The sequence below is a fragment of the Schistocerca serialis genome, chromosome 8, assembly GCF_023864345.2.
Source record: "Schistocerca serialis cubense isolate TAMUIC-IGC-003099 chromosome 8, iqSchSeri2.2, whole genome shotgun sequence".
NCBI lineage: Eukaryota > Metazoa > Arthropoda > Insecta > Orthoptera > Acrididae > Schistocerca > Schistocerca serialis.
Genome location: NC_064645.1, coordinates 218,460,196 through 218,476,853, shown reverse-complemented (window position 1 = coordinate 218,476,853; position 16,658 = coordinate 218,460,196). Strand labels below are relative to the sequence as shown.

At 42.7% G+C, this 16,658-nt stretch overlaps 1 non-coding gene across 1 annotated transcript; it reads left to right on the top strand.

Moving 5' to 3' along the window:
- Positions 1 to 15,873: 15,873 nt before the first annotated feature.
- Trnas-gga (transfer RNA serine (anticodon GGA)) lies at positions 15,874 to 15,957 on the top strand. Its single transcript is given in 2 exon segments — positions 15,874 to 15,913; positions 15,923 to 15,957. It is a non-coding gene; the product is annotated as a tRNA-Ser (tRNA).
- Positions 15,958 to 16,658: the final 701 nt, after the last annotated feature.

Below are 16,658 nucleotides of genomic sequence, written 5' to 3'. Positions count from 1 at the left end.
AACTGTCATGCGATTCCTTCTCGACCACACTCTGCAGGGGCAATGAAGATGCTCCTGCAGCGCTTATCATGAAAAGTGTTTGATCACCCACGATAGAGCCTGTAATTGCACCCCCCCCCCCTCCCCCGACTTTCATCTCCGTTTACATGAGCCGCTGGCTGTGAAGACAATAATCAGCCATTTGGCGCAGACACCTAGTTGTAGACTAGCGTATTGAACTGGCAGAAAGCACAGGCGTCTGCCTTATATGACGAAGGTACTGAAAATTTTGTTCAATGCTATGAAAAACGCCAAGTCGGAGCTGCGACTAAGCAGAGATGTTGCTGGTAGGTGCAGCAAATTGTTCCAAATAAAACATTTTTGATTTCCAAAGTGGTTTCCATTTCGTGACCGACCGAACCTTACTTTCCGAATAGCCGTCATATTTCCACTAACTACTGGTTTAATCTTTCTACAATTTCTGTAATTATGACAAGATATCTTTTCCTACTTTTCCTCATGTCTAGCAACAAAACTGAAATAGCTACAGAAAGGATCAGTTATATATGCTTTTAATGTGACCTGAAGAACAAAACGCATTTAATTGCGTGACATAAAATACGCTGAAATTTTTTTGTTTCGTTTCTCTCAAATCAGTGTCTGAATCTTAACACATATGTGTGTATGAACATTCTGAATATTTGACGAAGGTCACTTGCGATTTTTCCGATATTTTAACATGTTGTGACGTACACGATGACACGTCAGTTGTAACGCCCATATATTTCATAACCATTCAACTTATCGAATCGAGATTCTTGAAGCAAATGATGATAATCGGAGGTGCACAGACTCTGTTGTATGTTTCACCCACTTAACTTCATAACAACCGAGATATTAAAGCTTGTATAATAGAATGGTATAATTTTTCACGGCACATGAAAGCTCTTGACTACTTTTTGTTAATGCTGGCGACGAACATTTTTCTAGAATCATAGGAGACATATGCTAATTTTAAAAAGACAACCTGGCCAAAATTGAGTCTAAACGCCGCCTAATGGGGCTTCCATGGTAGACTCCGTCGTTTATGCAGCATAAAGACACGCCTGCGCTACTAAGAGAAAATATATATCCTCTTGGACCTGCTTTATAACACATAGATAAATGCTCAATTTTTTCTAAACTGAACTTGATGCTAACTCCTTGCGTAGAAGTGGCGTCGCAGGAAAACTGTTATAAATCTGTTTACGTTTGTCTAAGCGAACTACTTTTGCAGAAAGTAGCGAAACGCTTATTAGAAGACTCAGCAGTCTGATCATATTCACAACGCAATAGCCAATGCCGGTGAAGTGATCCAAAATTGTTGAAACTACTACTGATACTCCTATGGCGCAGTTACACGTATTGTCAAATTTGGATACGCTTTGTAATTCAGCTATCGTAAAGTTTATAGATATTGTATTTTTAATGCACTCTAGATATACTGTTCAGTGCAGTGAAATGGAAAGAAGGATTTCTGGTTAGACGATTATAGGGTAATATCAACAGCAGCAGAAAGTGGTATAACGGGAACAGGATTAGTTATGAACAGATGAATAAGATGGTAGAATAGAGTGTGTCACTGCGAAAAGTTCAGTTATAGGATTGTTCTTATCAGAATCGACAGCAAACCAACACCGACAACCATAGTTCAGGTATAGATGCAGACGTCTAAAGCTGAAGATGAAGAGGTACATACAGTATATCAGTATCCAGAAGGGGTAACATAGTACGTAAACGCAGGTGGGGGACTGGAATGCAGTTCTAGGGGAAAGAGTAGTTCAAAAGGTTAGAGAAGAATATGGGCTTCCGACAAGGAATGAGAGAGAAGAAAGGATAATTCAGTTCTGTTATAAGCTTCAGCTAGTCACAGCGAATACTCTGTTCAAGATTTACAAGAGCAGGAAATATATGTGGAAAAGGCCGGGTGATACGGGAAGATTTCAGCTACATTACATCATTGTCAGACAGAGATTTCTAAATCAGATAATGGTTTGTAAAGCGTTACCAGAAGCAGATATAGACTCAGATCACGATGTAATAGTGATGAGAGTAGGCGGAAGTTAATGTGATTAGTCAGGGAGAATCAATATGCAAAGACGTTGGATACGAAACTACTAAGGAATAACTAGATATGCCTGAAGTTCTCTATGGCCTTAGATACAGCAGTAAGGAACAGCTCAGTAGGCAGTACAGTTGAACACAAATGGACGCTCTGAAAAGGGGAATCACAGAAGTTGGAAAGAAAAACACAGGCACAAAGAAGGTAACTGCGAATAAATCATGGGTAACACATACTTCAGTTGATCGACCGAAGAAGGAAATAGAAAAATGTTCAGGGAAATTCAGGAATACGTAAATACAAGACACTAGCAATGAAACAAACAGGAAGTGCAGGGAAGCTTAGATGAAATGTCTGCACGAAAGACGTGAAGAAATCGAAAAAGAAATGACTGTCAGAAGCACTGACTCAGCATATAGGGAACTCAAAGTAACCTTCGGTGAAATTAAAAGCGAGGGTGGTAATAGAAAGAGTGCAAAGTGAATTCTACTGTTAAATGCAGAAGAGAGAGGGGATAGGTGGAAAGAGTACATTGGAGGCCTCTATGAGGAGGAAGATTTGCCTGATGAGGTAGAAGAAGAAACAGGAGTCGATTTAAGAGATAGAAGATCCAGTATTAGAATCAGAATTTAAAAGCCCTCGGAGATCAAATAAGGCAGAAGGAACAGATAACATTTCATCAGATTTCTTAAACCATAGGGGGAACGCGGCAACAAAACGGCTACTGACATTGGTGTGTAGAATGTAGGAGTCTGACGACATACCATATGACTTTCGGAAAAATATCATCCTCGCAGTTTCAAGGACTGCAAGGGCTGACAAGTGCGAGAATTATCGCATAATCAGCTTTACTGTTCATCCATCCAAATTCCTGCCAAGAAAAATATACAGAAATATGGAAAGGAAAATTGACGATTGTTACATGACGATCAGTTTGACCTTAGGAATGGTAAAGGCACCAGAAAGAAAATTCTAACGTCGCAGTTGACAATGGAAACAAGACTAAAGAAAAATCAATAAACGTTTATAGGATTTGTCGACTTGGAAAAAGCGTTCGGAAATGTAAAATGGAGCAAGATGTTCGAAATTCTGAGAAAAATGGAGGTAAGCTATAGGGAAAGACGCGCAACGTAGAATATGTACAAGAGCTAAGAGTGAATAATAAGGGTGGACGGCCAAGAACGAACTGCTCGGATTATAAAAGGAGTAAGACAGGGATGTATTCTTTCGCCCCTGCTGTTCAATATGTACATCGAAGAAGCAATCGAAGTAAAAGAAAGGTTTGGAGTGAAATTAAAATTCAAGTATAGGCGAAGATGAATTACATGATCTGCTGAATAGAATGAACATTCTAATGACTACGGAATTTGCATCGAGAGTAAGTCGAAGAAAGACGAAAGTAATGAGAAGTAGAATAAATGGAAACAGCGAGAAACTTCCCATCAGGCTTGATGGTCAGGAAATACGAGATGAGGTTAGGGAATTCTACTAACGAAGTAGGAACATAACCGACGAGCAAGGCGGATATCAAAAGTAGACTAGCACTGGCAAAAATGGCATTTCTGGCCAAGAGAAGTCTACTGGTATCAAACATAGGCCTTAATTTGAGTAAGACATTTGTGTGAGTGTATGTTTGGAGCGCAGCATCGTTTGATATGGAAACATGGACTGGCGGAAAACTGAAACAGAAGAGAATCGAAGCATTTGAGATGTCGTGCTACAAGCGAATACTGATTATTAGATGAACTGATAAGGTAAAGAATGAGGTGGTTTTATGCAGAATCGGAGAGGAAAAGAATATGTGGAAAACACTGACAAGAAAAAGGGACAGGATGACAGGCCATGTGTTATTAAGAGTTCCATGGTACTAGAGGGAGCTGTAGAGGTCAAAAACTGTAGAGGAAGACAGAGATTGGAATACATCCAGCAGATAATTGAGGACGTAGGTTGCAAGTGCTGCTCTGAGAAGAAGAGGTTGGCACAGGAGAGGAATTCGTTGCAAGCCGCATTAGACCAGTCATAAGACCGATGACTCAGCAACAACAAAAAAGAATGCACTCTTCGTGTAGAGCGAAGGAGTGAGTGCCACAGCTTATTGAAGATCGTCCTTTGTCAATCGTAAACTGGATGTGCTCCCTGATTCCTTAGGGACTCCTACTAGCTCATACAAAGCGTCGTATCTCCCGAACTGTGCCGTACAAAATTATAATTTTGTGCATTATGTGGATACTGTCTGTAAAATGTATGGCGATTAGATTTAGTACTAAAACAGTAGCAAACTAAAATCTTGATGCCTTATGCTGACGCTTTATTGGATGAACTACGAAAATGTAGCAAGCGATAAGCATTTTTCGTTTTTTAATTGTGTGTGTGTGTGTGTGTGTGTGTGTGTGTGTGTGGGTGGGTGGGTGGGTGGGTGGGTGGGTGTGGGTGGTTGGATTGGGGGCGGGGAGGGGGGGGCAGCAAGAGCTGCTCACGTGTCGTAAAGGAACCACCTATCCAACAATACTGTTTTACAAGAACCTCGCTCTCCTTCACCGAATATCGATACATCATCAGAATGAAACAGCACCGGAAGAAGCAAGTCTCACGGAACACCAAGAACACTAAGACACGATATAGTGAAACACAAGAACCACGAACATCTCGTCTCACGGAACCCCTTGTTGTTACCATGTTTCGCAGGTGCTGCACGTCGCCGAGTTAGTCACAACAGCCACCGTGAAACCAAATACTTTGGCAACAACATTCAGGAACATGCAGCGCGCTGTTGAACTGTATATTCGGGTGGGGAAAGTCACTTCCTGCACCTCTTATAGTGTACTTTCTATTCTTAACCATAAAGGTATACACGTAAATAAGATTTTTATAACTCTTTTCTTGGGGACCTTTACAAGTATATCTGTATATCGATCCACTGAAAAATACATACTTTCTTCGATACCTCGGTTGTTACAAGAATTTAGAGGAGTAAACAAGAATAAAATTACTCGTCTCATGGCTTACTATCGTATGTTGAAAACCTCGTTTCGGTATCTTATACCGTTCCCGAAATAAAATGGGTGTTAGGCTTACATCTGTAAAACAGCAGCGCTCTAGCAAAATTACACAAATGACGTAATAAATTGTGGGAATTCTGGTGCTAGTAGCAGCGGTAGGCAAAGAAACATAAATGAATGTGTGAGGAAGAAGCTGGGAGCGATGACTTCCCTTCCTTTTTTTTGTTTGTTTTTAACATAATTAGAACGGTGCATCGGTCGGTGTCAGTCCATTGTGTATTTTACATCCTTTTTTCCAGTAATCAGTCTTCTTCTGGTTTGATGCGGCCAGCCAAAAATTCGCCTCCTGTACCAGCCTCTTCATCTCAGAGTAGCACTTGCAAGCTACTTCCTCAACTATCTGCGGGATGGACTTTAATCTTCGTCTTCCACTACACCTTTTACCAGCTACAGCTCCCTCTAGTATCGTGGAAGTTATTCCGTTATGTCTTAACAAGCTTCCTATCATCCTATCATCCTGTCCCTTGTTATTGTCAGTGTTTTCTATATATTTCTTTATTTGCGATTCTCCAGAGAACCTTCTCATTCCTTACATTGTACACTGCTGGCCACCGTAAATGCAACACCAAGAAAGACAAGAGGTAGCACAACAAAATTTATTTTGTAGATAACATGTTGACCAAGTATCAAATGATTACGTTTACAGACATCTGTGACACGTGGTTCCTGCCAGAATCAGTAGCCAGAGTAGCCGCCATTGTTGGAGATCACCGCTGCCACACGTCTCGGCATTGAGTCAAAGAGACGTTGGATGTGTTCCTGGGGTACAGCAGCCCAAGCAGCTTCCACACGTTGCCAAAGATCATCTGGTGTGGCAGCTGGGGATGTAATCTGGGTCACTAGTTGAGCAACCATGGACCACATGTTTTCTACCGGCGAAAGATCCGGAGAGCGAGCCGGCCAGGGAAGCAATTCAATCTGGTTATTGACGAAGAACCTTTGGACAATGCGTGCCACGTGTGGTCGCGCATTATCCTGTTGAAATATGGCTGTGGCCGAGCCCTGAAGGTAAGGAAGGACAACTGGCTCCAGCACCTCGGATATGTAGCGCCGGCTATTTAAAGTACCGGCAATGCGTACTAGAGGCGTGCGAGAGTAATATCCAATACCGCGCCATACCATAATACGCGGTGCAATACCAGTGTGGCGGTGCATAATGCAGCTGTCCAGCATCCTCTCTCCACGGTGTCTCTACACTCGAATCCGATGATCGTGGTGCTGCAGACAGAAACGTGCCTCGTCAGTAAAGACAACGCCATTCCATTCTGCCGTCCACATCCGTCTGTCATCACACCATTGGCGACGGAGACGTCTGTGGTTCTGCGTCAATGGTAGACGAAGCAATGGACGTCTTGCGGACAGACCACTCTGCTGTAAACGGCGTCGAATGGCACGCGCAGACACTGGATGATGCGTTACAGACGCAATGTGCTGTGCTATGGTTCGGGATGTCACTGAGCGATCCGTCAATGCCATGCGCGCAATTTGCCTATCAGCACGTGCAGTGGTGCACCGAGGTGAATGCGATGGACCACGTCGGTCCGTCGTACCCTCCTGCATCCAACGGTCACATATCCGCATTACAGTTGTTTAGTTTCGTCCAACACGACTAGCGATTTATCTGTATGATAATCCACAATCTCGGTAAGCCACTATCCTTCCTCTGTCGAACTCGGATACTTGATCAAACGATGTTCGCTGTTGTCTGCGAGGCATAACTGATCGTCTTGTGAAACAACCACGAGGTAAACACACGTGCCGAACGTACACTCGTCGAAATCGCCAAGCCTTAAATGGCGCTATGAGGTGGCGCGACAGACGCGCGTGATGTGCGTCTGCGCTGAAATTCTAATCAGTTGCATATCTCATCGCTGCAAACCCATGGTGTAAATTTCACTTGATTCGGATGCTTCCTTCAGGGTGTTGCATTTACGGTGGCCAGCAGTGTATATCCACTTAATTTTCAACGTTTCTGTTCCACCACTGCTTCTTGTCTCTTCTGTTCCAGTTTTACCACAATCCACGATTCACTATCACATAATTCTGTGCTCCAAACGTACATTCACAGAAATTTCTTTCCAAAATTAAGGACTATGTTTGATGGTAGTTGACTTTTCTCGGCAAGAAACGCCCTTTTTGCCATTGATACCCTGCTTTTGATGTCCTCCTTGCTCTGTCCGTCATGGGCTATTTTGCTACGTGACCTGCATTTCTCTGTTCCTGAATGTCACTTAGAATTTTTGTATTTCCTTCTTTCATCGATTACCTGAAGTATTTCTCCAGTTACCCATGGTTTCTTCGCAGTTACCTTCTTTATACCATCGTTTTTCTTTCCAACTTTTGTGACTAACTTTTCTAGAGATGTCCATTCCTCTTCAACCGAACTGCCTACTGAGGTGTTCCTTATCGCAGTACCTATAGCTTCAAAGAATTTCAAGCGTATTTCGACATTACTTAGTACTTCCGTATCCCACCTCTTAGCAAGTTGCTTCTTACTGACTAGTCTCTTGAACTTCATCCTACTTCTCATCACTAGTAGTAAACTATTATCTTAGTCATATCTGCTCTTGAGTACGCCCTAGAATCCAGTATTTAATTTCAGAATCTTCCCGCATCTCTCAACATTCTAGAAGCGTACCACCTCTTCGTGTGATTTTTGAATAGACTTCTGCGATGTCACTAGCTGAAATTTACGCAGAACTCAATTAGTGTTTCTCCTCTCTCGTTCCTACTACCAAGCGCATATTCTCCCGTAAACCTCTTTTCTATTCTTTCCCCTACAACCGCATTCAATTCACCATGACTATTTGACTTATGTCTCCCTTCACGTACTGGATTACCCGTTAAATATCCCCACATTCTTTCTCTATCTCTTCATCCTCGGCTTGTGACATCGGTATATATACCCGGAGCTATGGTGTTATCGCTGCTGGTCTGCTGTACATTCTGATGAGGCAACCCTGTCAGTGATCTGTTCACAGTAACTCGCTCTCTGCACTATCTTCCTGTTGCCCTATAATCATCCGACCAGCAGTCCGTGTTTTCTATCCATTTCACTTCACTGACCCACGCTGTATCTAGAATGAGCCTTAGCATTTCCCTTTTCAGATTTGCTAGCTTCCCTACCGCATTTAAAGTTGTGACATTAGACAGCCCTAATCGTTGAACGTTATCCTTTCGTTGGTTATTCATTCTTTTTGTTATGGTCACCTCCGCCTTGGCGGTACCCTCGCGGAGATCCGAATGGAGACTATTACGGAATCTTTTGCCGATGGAGAGACCATCATGACACTTTTCCAGCTACTGTGGGTACACATGTATCTTTAATGCAGTGGTTTCCATTGCCTTCTGCATCCTCATGTCGTTGATGATCGCTGATTCTTCCGCCTTTAAGGACAGTTTCTCACCCCAAGTGCAAGAAAGTACCCTGAACTACAGTCCGCACCTCCGCCCTCTTTGACAAGACCGGAAGTCTTCGGCCACTATTGCTAAGGATTTTTATTCAAAACTTAACGTTTGGTTACTGATCAAAGACGCTACTCCCTGTCCTTCCTTTTGTCTGGGCGGATGTCACATGTCACCCGTTCAAATTCGTCGTCGATTTTGCAACTCTACCCTTGGTGTTTTGGACAGATGTTTTGGTGAATAATGTTCATACTGACAATTTGAAACTCTGAAATAAGAAATAATTCTTATAAAGTGAAGATCACGAGTGCATCCTCGCAGATGATCGATTGCATTTTATAAGTAATAAAAATTAGTTGATTGCGTAGCTTCTGAGCCTTTATTAAGTAAAGCAATTACGTTTGTTTCAAGAACAGTTTACGTGAGCAAACATAAGAAAATATTTATAATTATTGTTACTTTTTACTCAATATAACGTTCATCATCAAGATCAAAAGCAAGACTTTCCTGTTACTATCGATACGTGCAAAAGTTGTTTATTAATAACACAAAAATGATTTATTCGAGTTCGACGAAATACGGAAGTGGTATCCGATATGTTTTTGCTTTATGTTTATTTATAAATTTGCCTTTTTGGGAAACTGCGTTTTTTTAGAACGATAAGTATGTACTGTTTTTCTTATTTCTACGACCACATCTCTCTGTTTCAAGTTAAAAATCAAGAATTTCGGAAAGAACTAGAGTTAAACATTGAAAATTTCAGTTTTGCTAGAATTACTGATTTTTAAGTAACAAACAGGCGGGTAACTATGTAGAAGAAGAAATTTTCTCTAGTTATTTATTTCAAGTTTCTGCTACCAGTCCCGGTGACTGGTAACAGAAACTTGAAATAAATAATTATCCCACACAGTCACGGTGCACAAACATAGCCATTATGGCTGAAAATAATTTTCTCTAGGTTATGCACTTAGTTTCTATACAGTCCACTGCTTCCAGTTTGTACGAGAATCTAGTAAGACTGATCGCATAAATGAGCAAAACGATCGAATTGAAGTAACACCCAGTAGGTACGCAAACACGTAACATACAGGTAAAGCGGTCATGCTCTCAACTGATCAAGGCTACTAGTACAACTTCGTTGCCTACAGTTCCTTACGATAGTCTACAGCAGGCTATGGTAATTTTACAACTCTACCCTTGGTGTTGTGGACAGATGTTTTGGTGAATAATGTTCATACTGACAATTTGAAACTCTGAAATAAGAAATAATTCTTATAAAGTGAAGAACATGTGCTCACATTCGAAATCAACCTTGAACGATCAACTGTACAGCTCGTTGAAATATGATTACAAAAACCTAAAAGCACGATAAAAATTTACATGTTTAAGATAAAACTTTAGAAAAACTGAAGCATGGTAAAAATTTTACTTCAACAGCCACTAATTTATACTGAATTTCATTGTGACTACATATCAGCTTATTGTTTTACCACAATCCAAATACAGAAGTAGTTAAGAATGAACTGCAATATGAAACAGTAGAAATAGATACTCAATGATTTACAGTCAAAGCAAACACAGTGCGCCAGTATTTAATAAATGACCTCAGCTTCAACTAATAGATTAAGTAATTGTGCTAAAATTCCTAGATGCACCAATGAAATTAGACAGCTACAGTATATAGTTGATTCAGAAATAAGTTCCAAAAACTGGATAGGTTATTTCGTCGGTCAGCCATTACAGGGGCAAGTAATACGCTATCCAGTACCATTAATATGACTGGAGCATGTATTACTAATGGGAACGTATCATAGGCCATTCGGTTCACTACACACAGTTGGATGCATAACGGTGTACGTAATATCTGAAAAAGTTCGTGCTCACCAATAAGTCAAAATTCTACCTTACTAATCTGGGTGGTTTTATTACGTTTACCGTGAAAGGGTCACAATGCTTAGCAATACCCCACAAGAGAAGACAACCGCTCATAGATTTGCAAAAGGCAAAGTTTTTTAACTTCTTATGTAGTACCATAACCTATAGCACGCATTACTCAGCTCACACATCACAGTTAAGTTCCGTAAACTCACTGAAGCTTGGCTCAATTACATAAATAAATTATATGCGAATCTTGGCCACTTGCATGTAATCGCACTTGCATTTACAACAACGGATGCAAAATACGAATACCAACGAATACTAATTACACAAACCACACAAGGATTAAGCGGAAGCGCCGCGCGTGAGCACAGTACCAGGATAGTTTAAAACAACGGCCGAAATAGTGCAGATTTCAAACACCGCTACTGCAGTTACTAAGCAGGCGGACTTCAGTGAACTTATCGCGACCAACACTTCAAATTTAGAAGAAGCGCACCGTTAATTTCACAGTTCCTGGCACTGCCATAGGCTGTATACAAATAGTAGGAATATACTCATTGTAAGAAGTTTAGCTGTGCCTGAATCCACTACCGTCGAGTAGCCGTTTCCACATCCGTTAATGGTAACCAGGACCGTAATCTGCAATCCAACACAGCTCTGCGGCCGTGTCACCACCCGGAAAACCGTGCCGGGTACAGCACACTTTTCCAGTCACCGGCTCACCATGGACTGACGCGTGTCCAGCACGGCCTACAGTTGGCGCCTCAGTGGGCACCATTTCTGCGCTACTCATCCTGTACAGACGCAAAAGGTATGTAGTAAAAGAAACAGAGAAACAGAATCGAAATCAAGCAATGGAAAATTCGGGGTGGAGTAACGACAGCATTCGTAGGGTTTTTATAAATTAGTTATACAAAAGTAACCTTTAATTGTGGAAATCACTAAATGCACTATATATTCAAGTTCTATTTCCACCCTAACACTGTTAAATCTCGACGTTTCGGATAGGTAGCATACGCGAATGAGTTATTCCAAGAGTCGTCATGGAGCCGTGAACCGGTGCAGTGTGTGCACAGCGTTGTTTATGGTTTCCTGAATCCAAATTCGCTGCTACAGTTCAGTGGCAATTCAGGACTAAACACCGCAAGCCACCACCTCAAATGCAAGCGGTTATTAACTGGTACAATCATTTCAGAGAAACTGGCAGTGTATCACATAGGACGCTGGGTCAGGTTCGGCCAGCAGTACCTGATGCAGCAGTTGAACTAGTTCGGCAGCCTTACAGCCTTAGTCTACTCCTGTATCTACGTGAATACTCTAAAAATCACACTTGTGTGCCTGGCAAATGGTTCATCTAACCACCTTCACAATAATTATCTACTTTTCCACTCTCGCAAAGAGCGGGGAAATAATGAGCACCTATATTTTTCTGTGTGAGATTTAATTTCCCTTATTTTATTATGATGATGGTTTCCCCCTAAGTAGGCCGGCGTCAACAATATATTTTCGCATTAAGAGGAAAAAGATGGTGATTGAAATTTCCTGAGAAGACCCTGCCACAAAGAGAAACGCCTTTGTTTTTAATGATGTCTCCCCCCTCCTCCACCCTACCCCCCACCCCAAAAAAAAACAAAAATCCTGTGTCATATCCGTGACACTCTCATCCCTAATCTCGACAATACAAACTGTGCTGCTTTTCTTTGAACTTTCTCGATATACTCCGTGTTGTGTACACAGTTCCGCGTAGTTAGCGCGTACACAACTTTCCCAATAGAGCGCGCCCCACTAGGCACAATAGCGCAGGCGCAGCGCTCGTCCGTCTCCGCACTACGAGATGGCGCTGTCGTAGAGACGGACCAAATTCTGCTTCCGCCGATCCGCGTATTAACATGTAACGCAGCCAATGAGATTGCTGCTAACGTAGAACCTTTTCTCCTTGCGGATCACACTCGCGCAGTGATACATGAACGCGCGAGGTATTATAACGAGTATAAAGACCTCCGATTCGACAGTCTGCATTAGTCTGTACCAGTCTACATTAGTCTGTATCAGTCTATAGTAAGTTTCAGTCTGCGCCTAATGAGACTATCGTATTCCTGTACATAGCCATGAAGATAAATGTATAGACACTTTGTCAAGTATCAGAGATATGTGAGAATAAGATTAACGTACCAAGACCAAAGGAACTTCAGATTGTCAATTATAAACAGCATTCACAATCAAGTTCAGTAATGTCTATGCTTTTCATTATTTTAATAAATGTGTGTGAAAATTAATCAAGTTCTGTTTAAAGTTGGTCACCGTCAATCTGCTACTCTAAGCGTGCAAGTGGCATTTCTATCGTCTGACCTAACGGCAGAAGATAAACACGCCACGATAAGACCACGACACATATTGCTGACACTCGCCTACTTCGTTAGAGCGACAATTCAAATAATCTGATGGTGTGTGTACCGAAGGTCTTACAGTAAGCACACCACACTCCGTTAACTCTGGTAAGGATTCCACACCGCCCAGCAGTACTCGAAAAGAGGACGGACAAGCATAGTTCAGGGAGTCTCTTTAGTATTTCTGTTGCATGACGGTAAATCGCAGTCTTTGGTTCTGAGGCTTCTTTCGAATTTAAGATGTACGGATCCGGGTAAATCAGCGAGATGTGCCAGCTTAGAACTGAATATGCGTATTACACTGTGGAAGGTATTACGGAAACACCTGTCTTTCAAACCGTATAAATAGGAACGATTACAAGCTTTAAGAGAAAGTGACAAAGAAAAACGAACTGAGTTTTGTGCAGAAATGTTTAACAAAATGCAGACTGAAGATGATTTTGGAAATTGGATATTTGTGGTAAGGTCTTATGGAACCAAACTGCTGAAGTCATCGGTCCCTAAGCTTACTCACTACTTAATCTAAATTAAACTAACTTACAATAAGTACGAAACACACACACCAATGCCCGAGAGAGGAGTCGAACCTCCGACGGGGGGGGGGGGGGGGGGAGGGAGGAGCCGGGCGGACCCTGACAAGACGCCTGAGAACGCGCGGCTACCCCGCGCAGCAGAAGATGATTTTCTTAGTAAAATTGTGGTGAGTGACGGAACCAATTTCCATACTTTCGGTGAAGTGATCGGCCTAATGTTCACATATGGGGTGAGCAGAAACGACACGTAATCTAATGTGTACGAGACTGTCATATTGTATACGGACATGCTCGAACAATATCTAATGTCTCAATTACAACGGGATATGAGTACAGAACTCATTTTCCAGGATGATGACGCGTTAAGCGTTATGATAATGAAGTTGCCGCGTGTCTCTGTAGGAATGTGCCAACTTTGAGTTAGCGTGATGGAATAATATCGTGGCCACCACAGTCACCTGATTTAACCCCAGTTAATTTCTGTGGATGCGTTACATTAAAGACAGTGTTCGTTGCTCTGCTTCTAGGAAACGTAGACGAGCTGCGACAACGGGTAAAACAAGCAATTACCACCATACATCAAGACTTGCTTCATAGCATTTGGCAAGTATCTGATTAGAGATGCAACATTTGTCGTCTCACAAAAGGTAGCCACAATGAACAGTTCAAAATAAAACTTGAAGATATACTACATTCAGTGCTGTATCAAACATTTCTACATGTCACTTACGTTTTTCACAATTAAAGGTTACATTCGTATAACATATTTATAAACACCCTGTATTAAGAAAAGGTTAGATTCCTACTCAAAAGACGTTGAGTCTCACAAAGAGCTCCCTGAGGTGGTCGCAAAAGGCCAAGGACATTCACTACATTTGACGCCCTACATATTGTCTATCATGTATCCACAGCATTGGCTGCTAATGGCAACATGGGAGGGACTGGAGGTATCCAATGGTGAGCACAGCATAAGGCTACGGAGCGTAGTTGAACCGCTTGGTTGACGAGTAACTCATAAGAATGCTACAGTGATGGTGGTGTTCACACAAAGCAGAGCAATGGCAACGGCAAACAATGGAAACATGGAGTTACATCTATACTACTGGCCATTAAAATTGCTACACCACGAATATGACGAGCTACAGACGCGAACTTTAACCGACAGGAAGAAGATGCTGTGATATGCACATGATTAGCTTTTCAGAGCATTCACACAAGGTTGGCGCCGGTGTCGACACCTACAACGTGCTGACATGAGGAAACTTTCCAACCGATTTCTCATACACAAACAGCAGTTGACCGGCCTCTCCTGGTGAAACATTGTCGTGATGCCTCGTGTGGGGAGGTGAAATGCGTACCATCACGTACTTTGATAAAGGTCGGATTGTAGTCTATCGCGATTGCGGTTTATCGTATCGCGACATTGCTGCTCGCGTTGGTCGAGAGCCAATGACTGTTAGCAGAATATGGAATCGGTGGGCTCAGGAGGGTAATACGGAACGCCGTGCTGGATGCCAACGGCCACGTATCACTAGCAGTCAAGATGACAGGCATCTTATCTGCATGGCTGTAATGGATCGTGCAGCCACGTCTCGATCCCTAAGTCAACAGATGAGGACGTTTGCAAGACAACAACCATCTGCACGAACAGTTCGACGACGTTTGCAGCAGCATGGACTTTCAGCTCGGAGACCATGGCTGCGGTTACCCTTGACGCTGCATCACAGACAGGAGCGCCTGCGATGGTTCACTCAACGACGAACCTGAGTGCACGAATGGCATAACGTCATTTTTTCGGATAAATCCAGGTTCTGTTAACAGCATCATGACGGTCGCATCTGTGTTTGGCTAGATCGCGGTGAACGCACGTTGGAAGCGTGTATTCGTCATCGCCATACTGTCGTATCACCCGGCGTGATGGTATGGGGTGCCATTGGTTACACGTCTCGGTCACCTCTTGTTCGCACTGACGGCACTTTGAACAGTGGACATTACATTTCAGATGTGTTACGACCCGTGGCTCTACCCTTTATTCGATCCCTGCGAAACCCTACATTTCAGCAGGATAATGCACGACCGCACGTGCAGGTCCTATATGGGCCTTTCTGGATACAGAAAATGTTGGACTTCTGCCCTGGCCAGCACATTCTCCAGATCTCTCACCAACTGAAAACGTCTGGTCAATGGTGGCCGAGCAACTGGCTCGTCAGAATACGCCAGTCACTACTCTCGATGAACGATGATATCGTGTTGAAGCTGCATGGGCAGCTGTCCCTGTACACGCCATCCAAGCTCTGTTTGAGTCAATGCCCAGGCGTATCAAGGCTGTTATTACGGCCAGAGGTGGTTGTTCTGGGTACTCATGTCTCAGGATCTGTGCCCCCAAACTGCGTGAAAATGTAATCACATGGCAGTTCTAGTATAATACATTTGCCCAATGAATACCCGTTTATCATCTGCATTTCTTCTTGGTGGAGCAGTTTTAATGGCCAGTACTGTATAACAACAGTTGCTGAACTTGACAGCCGGCCCAAGTGGCCGAGCGGTTCTAGGCGCTATAGTCTGGAACAGCGCGACCACTACGGTCGCAGGTTCGAATCCTGCCTCGGGCATGGATGTGTGTGATGTCCTTAGGTTAGTTAGATTTAAGTATTTCTAAGTTCTAGGGGACTGATGACCTCAGAAATTAAGTCCCATAGTGCTCAGAGCCATTTGAAGTTGACATTTCGCCAGAAATGAACCCAAGGAATTTCGAAGAGTGAGGTAGAGGTGGAAGACGAAATACTGAAATATCAGCGTTTCTGCAAGATTATTCAGTGGAACGTAAGGTGTCGTATACACTCGACTGTGTGGACAATGTACACTGAGGAGTACAATTACGACGATCCGCTCTTAACAAGTAAAGTGATATTGAAGCATGTGTCGAGCCATGTAATTTATCATCCTTGTCGGACAGGGAGCCACAAATCCCGTTCCATTGAAACGCAGAAAAGGACAATCGTTGTGCAAGGAGCGGGTACTAAACATAATTACGTACATAAAAGATCATCTGCAGCATATGGAAACAACAATTTTTCTAATAAGTCCGCAGCAATATGATCGTGTAGTGCACAAGAAAAGCTTCAAGTATTCAGGGGAGGACAAGGCGCACTTGTTACAAAAACTGGTGGTTGCGAGTTTCAAATATGCTCTGTGCTATTTACAGTGGGTGCCTGATAGTGACGTTAGCACGTCAAAGCGTGCGCGACATAGATTACGGTGATTTCAAGGGGACCTGTGGATGGTTGCATAACGTCAAACAGTGCTACGAAGT